Genomic DNA, 16574 nt, shown 5'->3' with positions numbered 1-16574 from the left:
AGGAACAGGGTTTTTCCAAATCAGGCCTGATAGGAAGCTTGACTCACACTTTTGTAGGTGGGGTTCTCTGCCATGGCTGTCAGATAAGTACAAAGACAAAGAAACAAACTTGGAAAAACACAGGGATGTATTGTCTGTCACCTCCATTCCTTCAAGCCAATCTGACGTCCAAATACTCAAATGCAGATTGCCAGCATTTTTCAGATGAACTACAACAAAGAAGAAATGAATGAATGGACAAATGAAATGTGGTAGATACATACAATGGAATACCATTCAGCCTTTAAAAGGAAGGAAATTCTGACACATGCTACAACATGCATAAATCTTGAAGACATTATGCTAAGTGAAATAAGCCAGTTACAAAAAAGACAAATGCTATATGAGTCCACTTATGGGAGGTACTTCACAGTGGTCAAATTCACAAAGACAGAAGGTACAAAGGTGGGTTCCAGGGACCGGGGATGGAAGGAATGAGGAGTTAGTGTTTAATGGGGATTGAGTTTCAGTTTTGCAAAATGAAAAGAGTTCTGGAGATGAATGGTGGTGATGGTTGCACAACAATGGGAATGTACTTAATGCTACTGAACCATACACTCAAAAATGGTTAAGATGATACATTTTATGCTATGCGTATTTTACCACAATTTTGTTTTCGTTTTTTTGGTTTGTTTTTTTTGAGACGAAGTCTTGCTCTTGTCCCCCACGCTGGAGTGCAATGGAGCGATCTTGGCTCACTGCAAATTTCACCTCCTGGGTTCAAGTGATTCTCCTGCCTCAGCCTCCCGAGTAGCTGGGATTTACAGGCGTCTGCACCACGCCTGGCTAATTTTTGTATTTTTAATACAAATGGGGTTTCACCATGTTGGCCAGGCTGGTCTTGAACTCCTGACCTCATAATCCACCCGCCTTGGCCTCCCAAAGTGCTGGGATTACAGGCATGAGGCACCATGCATGGCCCAAAATTTTTTTTAAAAAAAAGAGAAGAGGCCAGGCATGGTGGGTGGCTCATGTCTGTAATCCCAGCACTTTGGGAGGCCGAGGTGGACGGACAGATTACTTGAGGTCAAGGGTATGAGACAAGCCTGGCCAACATCGTGAAACCCCATCTCTACTAAAAATACAAAAATTAGCCAGGCATGCTGGCAGGCACCTGTAATCCCAGCTACTCAGGAGGCTGAGACAGGAGAATTGCTTGAACCCCGAGGCAGAAGTTGCAGTGAATCGAGATTGTGCCACTGCACTCCAGCCTGGGTGACAGAGCGAGACCCCATCTCGAAAAAAAATAAACAAAATAAATAAATAAATAAGAGAAGAAAAGAACCCTTAGGCTTTTCTATGTGCACAATTTTCCTCACCATCTAAACAGCCCTTCTATTTTTGTTTTTGCTCTGATAACAGCTCTTACTAAATAGTTAAACAAGTCCTTGATATGACTTCTTCAGGTTTTTCTTCTGTAAAATGGGAATAATCTTTCTTATTATGCAAGTGCTTCTTTTGAGGTATAATTGGACCTTCTCTTAAACATCAGCTGAATAAGACTCATCTCTTCTCTTCTTTATCTGCTTCCACACTCAAGAAATAAAGAAGGAAAATTTAATCACAAAGTCAGAATGTGATACAAGAAGTGCTGCTATGAGTCAGATTTTTCATGCAGTACTTAGGGACCAGAAGTCAGTGTGGCAATTTCTCAGGGATCTAGAACTAGAAATACCATTTGACCCAGCCATCCCATTACTGGGTATATACCCAAAGGACTATAAATCATGCTGCTATAAAGACACCTGCACACGTATGTTTATTGCGGCAGTATTCACAATAGCAAAGACTTGGAACCAACCCAAACGTCCAACAATGATAGACTGGATTAAGAAAATGTGGCACATATACACCATGGAATATTATGCAGCCATAAAAAATGATGAGTTCATGTCCTTTGTAGGGACATGGATGAAATTGGAAATCATCATTCTCAGCAAACTATCGCAAGGACAAAAAACCAAACACCGCATGTTCTCACTCATAGATGGGAATTGAACAATGAGAACACATGGACACAGGAAGGGGAACATCACACTCTGGGGCCTGTTGTGGGGTGGGGGGAGTGGGGAGGGATAGCATTAGGAGATACACCTAATGCTAAATGACGAGTGAATGGGTGCAGCACACCAACATGGCACATGTATACGTATGTAACTAACCTGCACATTGTGCACATGTACCCTAAAACTTAAAGTATAATAATAATAAAAAAAAGAAACAATTAAAAAAAAAAAAAGAGAAAATGACTGCAGGGCTGAGATGGATTTACCAGGAAACTACGCTAAGACGCATGACATACGTGTCACCAATGCTCAGGACATCATACTAAACTAGTGGCTTTCATGCCCTGTGGAAAGGCCTGGGAAAGTTGTGATTTCCCCAGAATTACTGACTTCACTTCTCAGATACCTTTTACAAAATCCCATGTATGGTAAAGTCTTTGTACCCATATCGCAAACCGTGTCCTTATTTCAGAATCAATCACTGAGGCAATGAGTAGAGGCACCAAGGCAGAGTGTTGAAGAACTCTGAAGCCAGAAAGACTTAGTTATGAATCCCTGCTCTGTCATGCACCAGCCACGGGTCCTTGTCCATATTACTAAATCTGTTACAGCTTAATGTTTAAAACTTAATGGGGCCGGGCGCGGTGGCTCACGCTTGTAATCCCAGCACTTTGGGAGGCCGAGGCGGGCAGATCACGACGTCTGGAGATCCAGACCATCCTGGCTAACACGGTGAAACCCCGTCTCTACTAAAAATACAAAAAATTAGCCGGGCGTGGTGGCGGGCACCTGTAGTCCCAGCTGCTCGGGAGGCTGAGGCAGGAGAATGGCGTGAACCCGGGAGGCGGAGCTTGCAGTGAGCCGAGATTGCACCACTGCACTCCAGCCTGGGCGACAGAGCGAGAATCCGTCTCAAAAATAAAATAAATAAAATAAAATAAAATAAAACTTAATGGTACCAGATCCCAAATAAAAACCTTCCTCTTGCTGGAAATGCAAATTAGTACAGCCATTGTGGAAAACAATATGGAGATTCCTCCGAAAATTAAACCTAAAACTACCCTATGATCCAGCATCTTTGCTTTTGTATATATATCCAAAGGAAGTGAAATCAGGAAGTCAAAGAGATAGCTACACTCACATGTTTATTGCAGCATTATTCACAGTAGCCAGGCTATGGCATCAACTTAAGTATCCATTAATGGATGAATTGATAAAGAAAATGTGGTACATATACACAACGGAATACTATTCAACCTTTAAAAATAAGGAAATTTGGTCATTTGTAACAATGTGAATGAACCTGGAGAGCATAAAGCTAAGTGAAATAATCCAGCCACAGAAAGACAAATACCACATGTGCTCATTTATGTATGGAACCTAGAAGAGTTGAAATCATAGATGCAGAGAATAGAAACAGAGAATAGATGCAGAGAATAGGTAACCAGGGACTGGGGTGGGAGGTGTTAAAAAAGTCTTGCTCTGTAGCTATAATTTGGACTTTTTTTTTGTTTGTATTAATGACTCTTAAGCATATAATATTCCCCACTGTATTTTTGGTCTATCTCTCCAGTTCCCTGATACTGTTTTATTCCTTAATTCTTTCCTCATCTTTAAAAAGAACTCTTTGTGTTTACTTCTCTTCACCTCTTAGAAAACGTCACCAAAGGTTGTTATGAATCACAGCAGTCTGGCTTGAGAATTGTTCAACATAAAATTCCAAATATAATTTATCCCTGGATGATGTTGTTTGTGAATTATTCATACAATCTGATTAGGAACTTAAGAGCATTTGTAGTCAAATAACAACTTTTCTCCAAATGACACACAGCACATCTGAGACACAGCACAGTGATCTCAATTGCCAGATGAGAAACTGAGGCCCAGGAATGCAGAGGGCTGAACCAACGTTGAACGAGAACTGTGGACTAAAACGTCAAAATGTTTCTACCAGGGCTTAAGACTAAGTAGTAAATCCCCACCTACTCCCTCTCCTCCTCCTATTTCCTGTAGGATAAATTATTTTTAAGAGAAACACACAGGTGAAAGGAAAACACGCTCTTTGAGGACATGTGGCTAAACCAGATGCTAACAGCATTCAAGCTCAGATACAGCAATAACAGCAGAAACCAAATGTGAACTAAAGCCAGTACCTAATCTGCTCTTCTTAACCTGGCATCCAAGGCCTTTCATGAACAGCCCCGGCCTGGTTTGCCAACCTTGGCTTGCCCACCGAATTCCCAACTGGAAACTGAAACCCTAAGTAACATTCATACTAAACTCTCTCCAAACTCCCAGCATCTCCACTCTTCTTCTCTTTCTGCCTTACTTATCCTTCCATCTTTGACCTGAGCATCAATGCCACTAGGAGTACTTCCCAGCCTTCTTCCACCCCTCCTTGGGGTTAGAGTCCCCTCCCCTGTGTTCCCAGAGTATACTATGCATATTCCTGTCATTAGTATCTCATCGTGTATTAACATTACCTGCTCCCTTGTGGCCCTTTCCGACCACACTGGGAGCTCCTTTAGAGGAAAGACTGTAGCTTGAGTGCTTGGCACACATTAGTTCTTCAATAAATGCATGCTAAGAGAATCAGTATTGTCCAGGTCTCCAAAGAAAAATAACTCTTTGGCCAGGTGTGGTGGTTCACACCTGTAATCCCAGCACTTTGGGAGGCCGAGGTGGGTGGATTGTCTGAGGTCAGGAGTTCGAGACCAACCTGGCCAACATAGTGAAACCCTGTCTCTACTAAAAATACAAAAAATTAGTGGAGCGTGGTGGTGGCCACCTGTAATCCTAGCTACTCAGGAGGTTGAGGCAGGAGAATCGCTTGAACCCAGGAGGTAAAGGTTGCAGTGAGCCGAGATCATGTCATTGCACTCCAGCCAGGGCAACAAGAGTGAAACTCCATCTCAAAAAAAAAAAAAGAAAAAAAAAAGAAAAAGGAAACTCTTTGCTTGATTTCTTTTTCTTTTACTAACAGGTAATGAGCTTTCCCCTTGTATGTAGTAAGGCTATGATCTAGCAGACTTGTTCTATGGAATCAGTATGGCTTACCTAAGTAAAAAAAAAAAAGAATAATAGATTGTTTGACTTGAAAGGACGTTCAGAAGTCATTTATTTTTCACCCCCATCAGCCCCAATGTGAATTTCCTAGAAATTTGAAAAGATTTTAGTAATTAAAGGCCACAAAAGGTAGCAGTCAGCATTAGAAATAAGGACATATTAACCTTAAACGGGCTCAAATGGCATGTTCAAATAAGTTTGGTTTTCAAGAATCAAGAACGAAGCTTCCAACTTGTCACCCCTTCCTGTTGAGACATGTGAGTACATAGAAAGTCATGTAATTCATAAGCCTATGATTCATTTACTCTCCATTCATCAAACTTCTGAGTGTCATGAATGCGTTTGACACCTGTTTAAGCTTCCTTTTCTTGACAAGGAAGTTTGTTTTTGGGAGATAACTCATGTACTAAAATCTAGGGACTTACAGGGAAATTTCAAAGCAGACAAGTCAGAGAGGCATGTAAGCTGGCCCCAAAACATTTTTCCAGTATTGGTTAATAATCTAGGAGCCTTGAGGTGAGTAATAGTCTATAGATGACGTGAGCCACTAGTTAATGGACTGAATTACCCAAGAGATCAATGAGCGACACCAGAAATTTGAAGGTTTCCCCAATTCTCCATACAGTCTTGGTTGGCTTCAGATTTATGGCATGAGACTAAAATGGGTAAAAATGGCCCAAGGATTTTAGAAAGAAAAACACTCAAGTAAAATAGTGGTCACTTTGAAAAGTAGTAAGAATGGATCAATTCAAATCATAAATTGCATTATTGCCTATGCAAAAATCCCATACTAAACCTTTTATTTCCTCTTCTAATTTTTGAATTGTGGTAAAATACACATAACATAAAATTTATCACCTTAACCATTTTTAAATGTACAGTTCAGTTGTACTAAATACATTCATAATGTGCAAACATCACCACCATTCATCTCTATGACTCTTTTTGATGCCAATCTTTTTTTTAAAAAAAGAGATTTTTTTCTGATTTTTTGTGTGTGTGTGTGTGATTTTTTTTTTTTTTTTGAAACTGAGTCTCACTCTGTCACCCAGGCTGAAGTGCAGGGGCGCAACCTTGGCTCACTGCAATCTCTGCCTCCCAGGTTCAAGCCATTCTCCTGCCTCAGCCTCCCGAGTAGCTGGGATTATAGGCAAGCGCCACCACACCCAGCTAATTTTTGTATTTTTAGTAGAGACGGGGTTTCAAATCTTTTAATGTTCTGAAATGACCCTGTACAAGGAAGGGTTGAGGTCTTTCTTTTTGTTTCTCTCTATGATAGAGTTCAAGATTAAGAAGGCTAAAGTCAAATCTTCAAATGAGAGCATCAGTCAGAAGTTGATGTCAGATTACTAGCTATGACTGAAAAAAACAAATCAAAACAAAACCAACCAAATATCATCATCTAGGAAAAGTCTGTTACTTAAAAATAATTGTGATGTCCAGAACTGAGGTCTGACTCAGGCTTGACTAAGTCAGGAGCGGCAGCGGTCAGACTGATGCTGAAGATACATCTTAGTTTGCTTGAGCTGCTGTCACAAAATGCCTGAGAGAAGGTAATTTGTAAATAACAGAAATTTATTTCTCACAGTTCTGCAGACTAGGAAGTCCAAGATCAGGCACCACAGGTTTGCTGTCTGGTGAGGTCCTGCTGCCTTGAATGCTGCATCCTTTGTAGAGGACAAACACCTTTTCTTCACAAGGCAGAAGAGATAGAAAGGAAAAAAGAGGCTGGCTAATTTCCTCTAGCCTTTTTATAAAGTTGTTAATCCCATTCATGAAGACAGAGCTCTCACCTCCTGAAGGTCCCACTTCTTAACAATATCACCTTAGGGCTTAAGTTCCAACATAGGAATTTTGGAGGGGACACATTCAACCATAGCAGGAGAGAAAGCGCTGTAGTTCATAATAGGCTGAACCTAAGGAAAATCAGTAGATTGAGATGAGTTCGAATTACAACTTGGGATCTCTAGAAACCTAAGAACCCTTCCAATTCTTGAATTACTGTATTCCTGCTTCACGGTGCTCCAACATCTGCTTGAACACTTCTGTATATACAAAACCCTTTGCTTCTTCAGCTTACCCATTATACGGATGGCTCTGACTGTTAGAAAGTTTCTCCTTGTATTGGAGCAATATTTATCTCTGTGTTTCTTCCAGCCATGCTTCCTTTTAAAGATATGCAGAGTAAGTGAAATCCTTTTATCCCACATAACTCGGTGAGTTTGGGGACCCATCTGTGGAGATTTCCATGATTGATAATTCTCTGTAGGTGAAAGCTTCCTGGCTCTTTCTACTTCTCCTCATAAAATATAGCTTCTAATACCTCCACTTTCTTGATTGTTTTCCTCTGAAAATCCTTCTGTTTGTCACTTCATCCTTTAAATATGTTAATTAAATGAATGTACAGGCCCCTTCATGCTCAGGTCTTGAAAAATTCATGGTGGAGTCACATTATTTTTTAAATGAACGTGGACAAATTTTCTTCTATTTCCCGAGCTCTCTCCCTCGTAGCCAATGAACGTGGTTTTTCTGTGCTTATCACAGCTAAGTGGCATGTTTGTCAGCATTTGTTTACTAGAAAATTCCATTCTCATTATTTTCAAATTCTTATGGGCTGTTGAGTGAAAGATCTTGCCTTAGACCACATTTAAACCATGACATCAAGTGCAGCCATACAATTCAAGGACAAATAAACCCCAGATAAAAACAAGGAAAAAGGAGACTCTGTATATCATTCGAAAGCAAAATGAATCATTTTTTTATGTGAGTGTGAGTGGAAGTTGACAGGAAATTCAGGATAGGGTTAGTGAAGGGGGAAAAGCACTTATTGATTTATATTTTCCACAGAGAAAGCCAGATTGGGTATGTCTGGACCTTGGGTATATACACACACAGAATTAATCAAGAAGAGAATGTACAACTGCATCAATATGTTTTCATTTTTATGGTTATTTATTGAGCTTTATTTGTCTGTGCAATAGAGAACAGTCCATAGGCTCCATGGAAAGGTTTGTATGATATATACTGTAGCAGAAAACAGATGGTCATCTGATATTAACTGATATTAACCGTGTTTAAACAAAGTTGAATTGCTATTACTGATACCATCAATGATGACGTATTTGGAAAGCATGGTAAAGGGACTTTCACCCCCTTGGAATATTTTTCCTTTCAGTGTTTGTGATTGTCTACACAACATTGAAAACATCTGCATGTAAACCAAACCTTTCAGCCCATTATCTGCATGGCCGGCATATGCAATGCCAAACAACTGAGCACTGAGAAAGAAAAATGCAACTGGCTAAATTATTTAGACCAATACAACCAGATCTGAATAATTATTCAAAGGGTTGATTAGTATGGACACCTCACTGTATCTAGACACAAAATAGAACATCTAATTCAAGTCACTCTGATCTGTTAAGATCTTACTTGGTTCCTGGTTACTTACAAGGGTACAGTTTGGATGCTTTAATGGCCCAGCCTCATCTGCAGCTTCTCTTCACTTTATAAACTCGACAATCCAATCATATAGACTATGCACCAATTTAAGAGCCCTTGATGCTTTTTCATGTTTTCAAGGATGTCTTGGCTTCTTTGCATTCTACCTGATATTTTTCTTCCAATTTTTCTGTCTGATAAACTTCTAATCTTTGCATCCATTTTTAAAACCATGCTCAAATATAAACTCCTTTGGGGAAGTCATTGCTGACTTCTCTATACTAAATTAGTTGTTTCTTCCACTACACTCCAATAGGGCACCTCATGAAAATTACCATCACACTTTGCATGGGGATCTTTTGTCTGCAGTTGTCTCCTTCTTACTGGACTATGAGTACAGTAGGAGACATGCCTTTTTAATCTTTGACTCCTCTGTACCTGGAATACCGGCTAACTCATAATTGGCATTCCACAGATTATATTTGAACTAATTGCAATTTGAACTTCTTCATTGATGGGATTTCTATCTAAACAATTTTGGGTTCTTGTTCAACAATTCACTAGAGCTATACAAATGATAGCTAAAGGAATAAATCTCAATTCAGTATTGATTGGATTGCGTAAATTGAAATAACGTGTTCAATCAACTTTAATTCATTGACTGCATATTTTGCATTTCATGACTTTTTTCAACTGCATGGAAGACACATTTTTACGGTATTTGAATTATTATTCACAAAATGCACTTTAATATATTTGTAGTTGTGATATATGGCTTATGAGGATGCCTGAACTCTCTAGGAATTTTCCAAATCTCATACAATGCATGATGCTAAAAAAATACAGCTAATGTTAAATACCTAGTAACCTTCACAGAAGCTATGTTCATAGCACGGAAAGGTATAAAAGGATTACAGTATGTCCTATTCACCTATTCAATTCTAGGCACTGGAGAATTTTCATCATGTCTTTTTTGCTTTATATTCAAATATTTGGTAAGAAAAAGAAATTTCCTGTGTTATCATTTTATGTGTAATATTAACTTGAGAAATGTACATGCTTTTATATCTGTAATATATATATTACATATTTTTATGTATAGTTCTTTTGGGTGTGTATATAGATAGATACATGTAGATATGTATTTATACACACACATAAACATATAAATATGCATTTATAGTTAGTGAAACAGAAACAAACAAAACCTAAAGGGAAAACCACTTCATTCCTCCAATCTCACCCACATGTCAAATAATTTTCACTTTTTCACCAAAACTGTCAGTATAAAATGGACACTGTGGAACGAAGGGCAGTACAGACATACTTTCGCCAGGCTTAAGGGTATGAGATAATGAAACTAGGTCCTGGGATAAGCATATTTATTGGGTTTGTTATGTATCAAATGTAACAAAAGTAGAGGATCTGAAGAACGCCCTGTGTGGTTCTTTTCACACCCTTTGATCACACAATTCCTCTTTAATTCAGATGCAGTAGAGCTTAAGTGGCTTCATTGATGTGTTAAGTGTGGAATGATTTTTGTATAAAATAAAAAAGGCTCCATTATGTGTCCAGAAAAGCCTGTGTGTGCTTGTTTATTGAGACAGGAAGTCGGTTTCCCACAAAGAACAACAGTTCTGCGATGCTGAAGCATTGTGTCTGAAAGAAGAGTAAAGGAAACTTAATTTTCTACCTGGCAGAAATCGGCTTCTGGAGGAAGGGACAGACAATGCGATTAGACTTCAGCTGAATGAGAGGGCTTGATTGATTTTCAGAAAATGTGCCGTGTACAGGGAGGTTGCTTGGAATACTTTTGTTAGGAAAATGCACTTTTCGTAGTTGGAGCCTGTTTTTGTACCTGGCTTAAAGTGATGCCTCCCAGTGAATACTTGCCATCGCTCTGAAGTCAGGTGGGGAAAAAAGAAATGCCTCCCAGAATTGTTCCCTCCTAGATATTGTCTCCAGGTTATTGTTTTGTTATATTTTTCCATTAAGTCGGCAGCCATTTGCTTTTTTTTTTTTTTTTTTAGCTTGGTTGGAGAATACTTCTGAGACTTTCCAAGGTGAAGTTTATAAATCTATCCATAGTTTAAGTATTGAGGCATGGATATAGTTCCTATCTGTTAGAAGTGAATCTTGACCTTGTAAATCCATGGAATAAACCCTATGTTGTGGCCACAGGATGAAGAGAAATAAGATGAGAAGCCATATCTATCTCACACTCAAAAGACCAGGCTTTTTTCTCTATACCATGCTGCCTTAAATTATTAATACACAAGGTAGCAAAATTCCAGCCATTCTTCCCATCCCTTATGGAATCCCATGTCCACTCTCCTGGTTATTGTCATTGTCATCTTCCTCTTCATCCTCTTTATGAACTGTCTAAAGATTGATGCTTCCTAGCTGGGAATAGTTCATAGAGAGTATATTACATTATTGTTCTACTCAGCAATTTTATAATCTGAAACAGACAATAGTGAAGTGGATCTAAATAAGAAGAATGTATAGAGAATAGTGGCCGGGCGCGGTTGCTCACGCTTGTAATCCCAGCCCTATGGGAGGCGGAGGGAGGCAGATCACAAGGTCATGAGATCGAGACAATCCTGGCCAACATGGTGAAAATATAGTAGATATTTTTGTATCTACTAAAAATACAAAAACTTAGCAGGGCATTGTGGCATGCACCTGTAGCCCCAGCTACTTGGGAGGCTGAGGCAGGAGAATCGCTTGAACCCGGGAGGCAGAGATTGCAGTGAGCTGAGATCATGCCACTGCACTCCAGCCTGGGTGACAGAGCGAGACTCCATCTCAAAAAAAGAAAAGAAAAGAAAAGAAAAAAAGAAAAGAAAAGAAAGAATGTATAGAGAATAGAATGAGCTCAGGGAATTTTTCCACTGATAACATTTATCTTACTAATATTTCAGAGTTAAGTCAATTTTCAGGGTGAAGACCTCAGTAAAGAATATAGTGGTTTCACATCCAAGAAAAATTTTGTTAGGCTGTGGACACTGTGTGGAGGTGACAGGATTAGAACTGCTATTGGATTGAGGCTTGGTGAGAACGGATGATCCAGGCAGATTCACATCTCCTCAGCCAATTGCTTAATTTTTCCCCATGGAGTGATTCCTTTTCTGCCCACCTTCCTTACCATTTTTCCAACTTAATATCAATACAACTTCTACTTCACCTTCCCATCATGCATAGGTGATTTTTTTCCTTAAAATTGATGTCATAATATCCTTTTGATCATTATAAACTTGTTTATAAAAGAATTTCACAGTCAAAGAATTCAAGGGAAGGGATAAGTATTGAGATGGGATGAGGAATATTCTTTGAGAAGGTCCCAGAGTATGGTTCAATCACAAAGTTTCTTCCCCTTGGCATGCAGAATGAATTCTTCATTCTTGACTCCTTTATTAGCCTATCCTATTTTATCCTAACTCAGAGTAGCTTAGCCATAGCTGTTATCCTAGGTATTTAATGCTCCTTCTTTATGCATGTCTCACATTCCTCTCATGCATTTCTCATTAAGTCGTCTTTCACCCCCTCCATCTGTTTGTGTAATGCTTAGTATGTGACTGTTGCTGTGGAATAATAGGCCCTAAGTCATGTGACTTTAATTTGTAAGGTCAGACACCATTTTTCCTGCAGAGAGTTCATTTTTGTCCTAAAGCTAACTCTTTTACCTCACTATGCTACTGTTTCTGATAACCAAAGATAAAAACTGAACTTTAAAAATCTCTCTTCACCTGTGTTTATATATATTAAAAAAAACTGGACCTTTATCACCAAAGTCAACAATCCAGTGAAAAGATGGTCACATCAGGAATCCATAAGCTGGATTCTGATCCTGGTATTGTAATTGACTTGTCACCACTCCAGTCCAGTTGCTTCAGCTCTCTGATCTTCGATTTATTTATCAGAAAATTGTCCTTCCTCTCTCTCTTTTGCCTCCTTCCCTCCTTCTTCCCATCTTTCCCTTCTTCTTTCCTCTTTCTTTCCTTCCTCTCTTCCTTCCTTTTTTCCCTTCTTTTTTTGACAGAGTGCAGGAAATTCCACCCCCCAAATATGGCATGTTGGCATGCTGAGTATTTTAAGCTGAAGGAAACAGAGAAAACCACAGAAGCAGAAAGTTCTTTCTGACCTCTCTTGAAGACCCTCATGTGACAGGTGTCCTGCCCTACATCCAGAGAGAAGGAATGTTCCACAGAGAGACTAAGAAGAATCTGAAGAATCAGGCCTTACTAAGTGCCCTCCAGGTTATCTTTAAGTCATACCCCCTTTTTGTCCAATCATGCCTCCACATTCATCATCAAACCTAAGCATAAAAATACAGTTTCTCCTGGGTCTTTGGGTCTTCCTTTTTGAAGACTTGTGTCACATAAAACATACATTAAAGATGTTTGTTATGCTTCTCTGTTGTTAATCTGTCTTTGGTTATAAAGGTATCAGCCATCAACCTTGTGATGGATAAAGCAAAATGTTATTTTTTCTCCTCTATACTTTCTTTCTTTTTTCCTTTCTTCCCTTTTCTTTCTCTCCCTTCCTCCCTTCCTCTTCCTTCCTCCTCTTTTCCAAACTTTCTCCCTTTTCCTTTCTTCCCTTTAATTTATATTTACTAAACATCTCCATTCTCAAGGAGAGAGCAATAAACAAATACAAATTTTGTCAATTAAAAATAAGTTAATTTTTAAAAATGAAACATTAAAATAACAACAGAAGGCTATTGCAGTTAAATGAACAAATAAAAAGGAATAAACTTTGTATGCATTTGTAGAGCACTATATAAAACTATGATATTATTGTTATGGGAGAATGAAATTCCTAGAGAGACCAGATGATGTAGAGATTAAAAACGGGCTTTGAGATTACTAGAGAAACTTGAGTTTCAACTGTACTAGCTGAGTGGCCATGGGCACATTACTTAAAGTTTCCAAGTCTAAATTTCCTCAGCAGTGAAATATAGTGTGTTAATAAAAGTACGTAACTCAAAGGGCTGTTGCAAAGATTGAATGACATTTTATATGTAAAATGCTAAGCACAAATGCGTAACATATAATAAATGCTAAATAATGATAGCTATTGTTATTCTTATCATTGTTAGGTAAGGCAGAGTAACTTATACTGTTGTCAGTTTTGTTATGTAAAATAACAATAGTAATCCCAGAGGTAGCAAAGGTTGGTGGGGTTGGGGGAATCAGGACTTCTCCTGAGAACTGTCAATTTCCTCTAGAGAAAGGAATTCATGGAAGGAGAGATGGGACTGTACCTGGTAGAAGCACAATAGGGTGGTGGTTAAGGCTGATATTTGTAAGCCCTCTCACTTGTTGATCGCCAGCCTCTTCCTATCACCTTCTGAAGACCTTTTTATCAGTTCCTTACTGAGTTTGTCCAGTATTACCTCTTAGTGTCCCTTGGCCAGAGGTTTCTCTTAGAAACATCAGCTGACGGCTTGAAAGTCTCACTCTTTTTCCTCTATCTGTCAAAATTCTATTTATTCTTCGTAGCCCGGTTTAAATATCAACTTTTCATGCAGCCTTTGTGGGCTGCCCTAAAATGCCATTCAGAACACCTACTCTGTGTTCCCACTGCACTCTTAGCAACCAGTAAAACGCAATTGTGTTAGAGAGAGTGGGCAAATCTCTCTGTGCAATAGTGATAATAATCTGTCTCTTGTATTAGACCGTGAGCTCTTTGAGGGGAGGAACTGCACTGCCCTCAGCTTTGGATCCTATATCTTAGTCACTTGTGCCTCCTACATTTTAAAACTAGACAAATAAAATTGCATTGTTTGCATGGAATTGAATCCTATGAAGAAAAAAGCAGTGGGTGTGATCTTCTAACTCTTTTAAGGTCTGGTTGGAGCTGACCTAGGAGTATACAACCAAGGAAGGGGCTCAAGTGCTCTGACTCCCAGCTCAAATCCTTACCTTCATTATAAGCTCCCTCTGGATCCCAGAGGCCCTCCATGACTGAGGAGGTGGCTCTGGGTTCCTCAAAACTGAAGTTCAAGATAACTCACTTGCAATATTTGGATGAGTGCCTTGATGACATAGACTCTAGAGATCATGAGGCAATGAGAATGTTTCACTTAGCTTATTTTTTGCCGTGTGCTTATCAGGACATTCACATGGCTGGAGTTAGAAAAGGGTGTGGGACCTATATTTGGCTGAATGCAATGAAGAAATTCCTTGGCTAAAAAAGAAAACAATCTTTCCTTTCTTAAAAATTTAAGTTGATGTAAAAAAAAATATTTGCAGTGCAAGATAGAGTTTCTTTTTCCTTTTCTCTCTGTCTTGGGGGCCTTATCTGATTTTAATCATTATTCAAATCATATGATTTGAAACAGCTGAAGCTGCTTTTTTTCCCTGGGGGGGAAAAAAAGAGAAATCTTCAGTTGCAACTATTGCTGCTATCTACCTACTCTACTCCCCTCCTCCAGGGTAGCATGGGCTATCAAGTGTAAATGTTGAGGATTATGAATTTTACCTTTAAAATGCTTCAATGCCCTGCAGAGTTTTCTCAGCAATTTTCAAGTCTTGTTAACCATAATACATCTAGTTCTTGATTATCCACAAAAAAGGGAAATGAATAGTGGCACAGATAATCCAAAACAGAAAAACAATCAAAATGTTTCTTATATTTTACTTTGGAATGCTTTGTATTGCTTTTGGGGGGTTCCAATTTTTCTTCCCAGTGATGTTCTGCTCAGGAAAAGGTTAAAATGAGTTTGCATTCCCTAAGCCTGCACTGGGGGATGTGGCCCAGCCACATGCTGGGTGGCAGGGAGAAGGCAGCCCGAAAAATAAGGGAAAAGAATTCCACTGATAATCTAGAAGTGGAAATGCTCCTATGAATAATTAAGGGCTGACCAGAATATAATTCCGTTTTATAAATTCATGTGGACAATTTTTTGGTCCACATTAAAAAAAATCTAGTTATCCTCTTCAGAAGAGTTAAAACTGGTATCAAAGAGAACTTTGGTGTCAAAAATAAATGACCTCAACGTTCTTTACTTCTCACAGCCCAGTGGCACTGGCACTATGTGAAGGAGTCAGGATCTGTTGCTGGGGCCAAGGGGACTCAGTTCTCAGCTAATGTACTCCAGCTCCATGCTTCAACCTTCTTCAATTGAACATGTGTAGATTTATAAAATGCCAGGCTATGTACTACTGTCCTATCTACCATGGTAGTTACAATTATCATTCCTATTTTACAGATGAGAAAACTAAGGCTCATACAGGCTTATTATTAATTTAAGGTCACAAAGCTAGTCACTGTGAGCAGCTAACTTTGAGCTCAGGACTGTCTCACTCAGTTTGGATAACTAAGTTAAGAGTCAGAAGTTAATGGGTATCAAGCTTTTCATTATTTGAATGTTTTCCTGGTTTCCCCTCATTGTTCTTAGAAAGTAAATTCAATTAAATATTTATGAGGTCTGACTACTAGGTTGCTCATATGTATGTATGTATAATATGTATGTGTGCCTGTGTATGTGTGTGTGTGTGTGTGTGTATATATATATATCATGGTATTGTGTTGCAAGAAAAAAATCTAATAATATTTAGATATAATCTCTGCCCTCCGGAGTTTTCAGTTTAAAATAGAAACCAGATGAATAGACTAGAATGAGAAACCACGTGACTATACAGTAAGGCAGAATGAGACAAGAAGATATAAGAAATGGCAGAGCAGGGTCAAATCACATCAGGATGGGAACAAAAAACAAGAGATTTCAGAAAAGGCTAATGAATGACCAAATGGAAGTCAGTGGGCAATTTCAATTTCAACATGCTGCGTATGACGTGAGTAAGGAACCAAGTGCACACTGCTATTGAGATGGGCCTTAACAACTGGATACCATTTTGTTGACAGCTCTGATGTAGATGGGATGGAATTCCAAGTGTTGGGAATACTTCTAGCAGGTAAAGTTAAGAGCGTACCAGATGTGTTCAGAGAACCTCGAGTTGATCTGAAAAGAGAATCTGCTCAAGGAGAAAAAAAATGTAAGCGAAAATGAAA

At 38.9% G+C, this 16574-nt stretch overlaps 1 long non-coding RNA gene across 2 annotated transcripts in view; it reads left to right on the top strand.

The window, feature by feature from the left end:
* Positions 1 to 16574, top strand: part of LOC129008049 (uncharacterized) — a 74022-nt gene that overhangs the window by 51517 nt on the left and 5931 nt on the right. Inside the window, exon 4 of one of the 2 annotated variants that reach the window (XR_010127652.1) lies at positions 12595 to 12811. The exons of the other annotated variant lie outside the window; for it this stretch is intronic. This is a non-coding gene — a long non-coding RNA (uncharacterized LOC129008049). The remainder of the gene's footprint in view (positions 1 to 12594; positions 12812 to 16574) is intronic. 2 annotated transcript variants of the gene reach the window in all.

The sequence above is a fragment of the Pongo pygmaeus genome, chromosome 9 (assembly GCF_028885625.2).
Source record: "Pongo pygmaeus isolate AG05252 chromosome 9, NHGRI_mPonPyg2-v2.0_pri, whole genome shotgun sequence".
Lineage (NCBI taxonomy): Eukaryota > Metazoa > Chordata > Mammalia > Primates > Hominidae > Pongo > Pongo pygmaeus.
The sequence above is the reverse complement of the archived record's forward strand: the minus strand, read 5'-3'. Positions and strand labels throughout refer to the sequence as shown.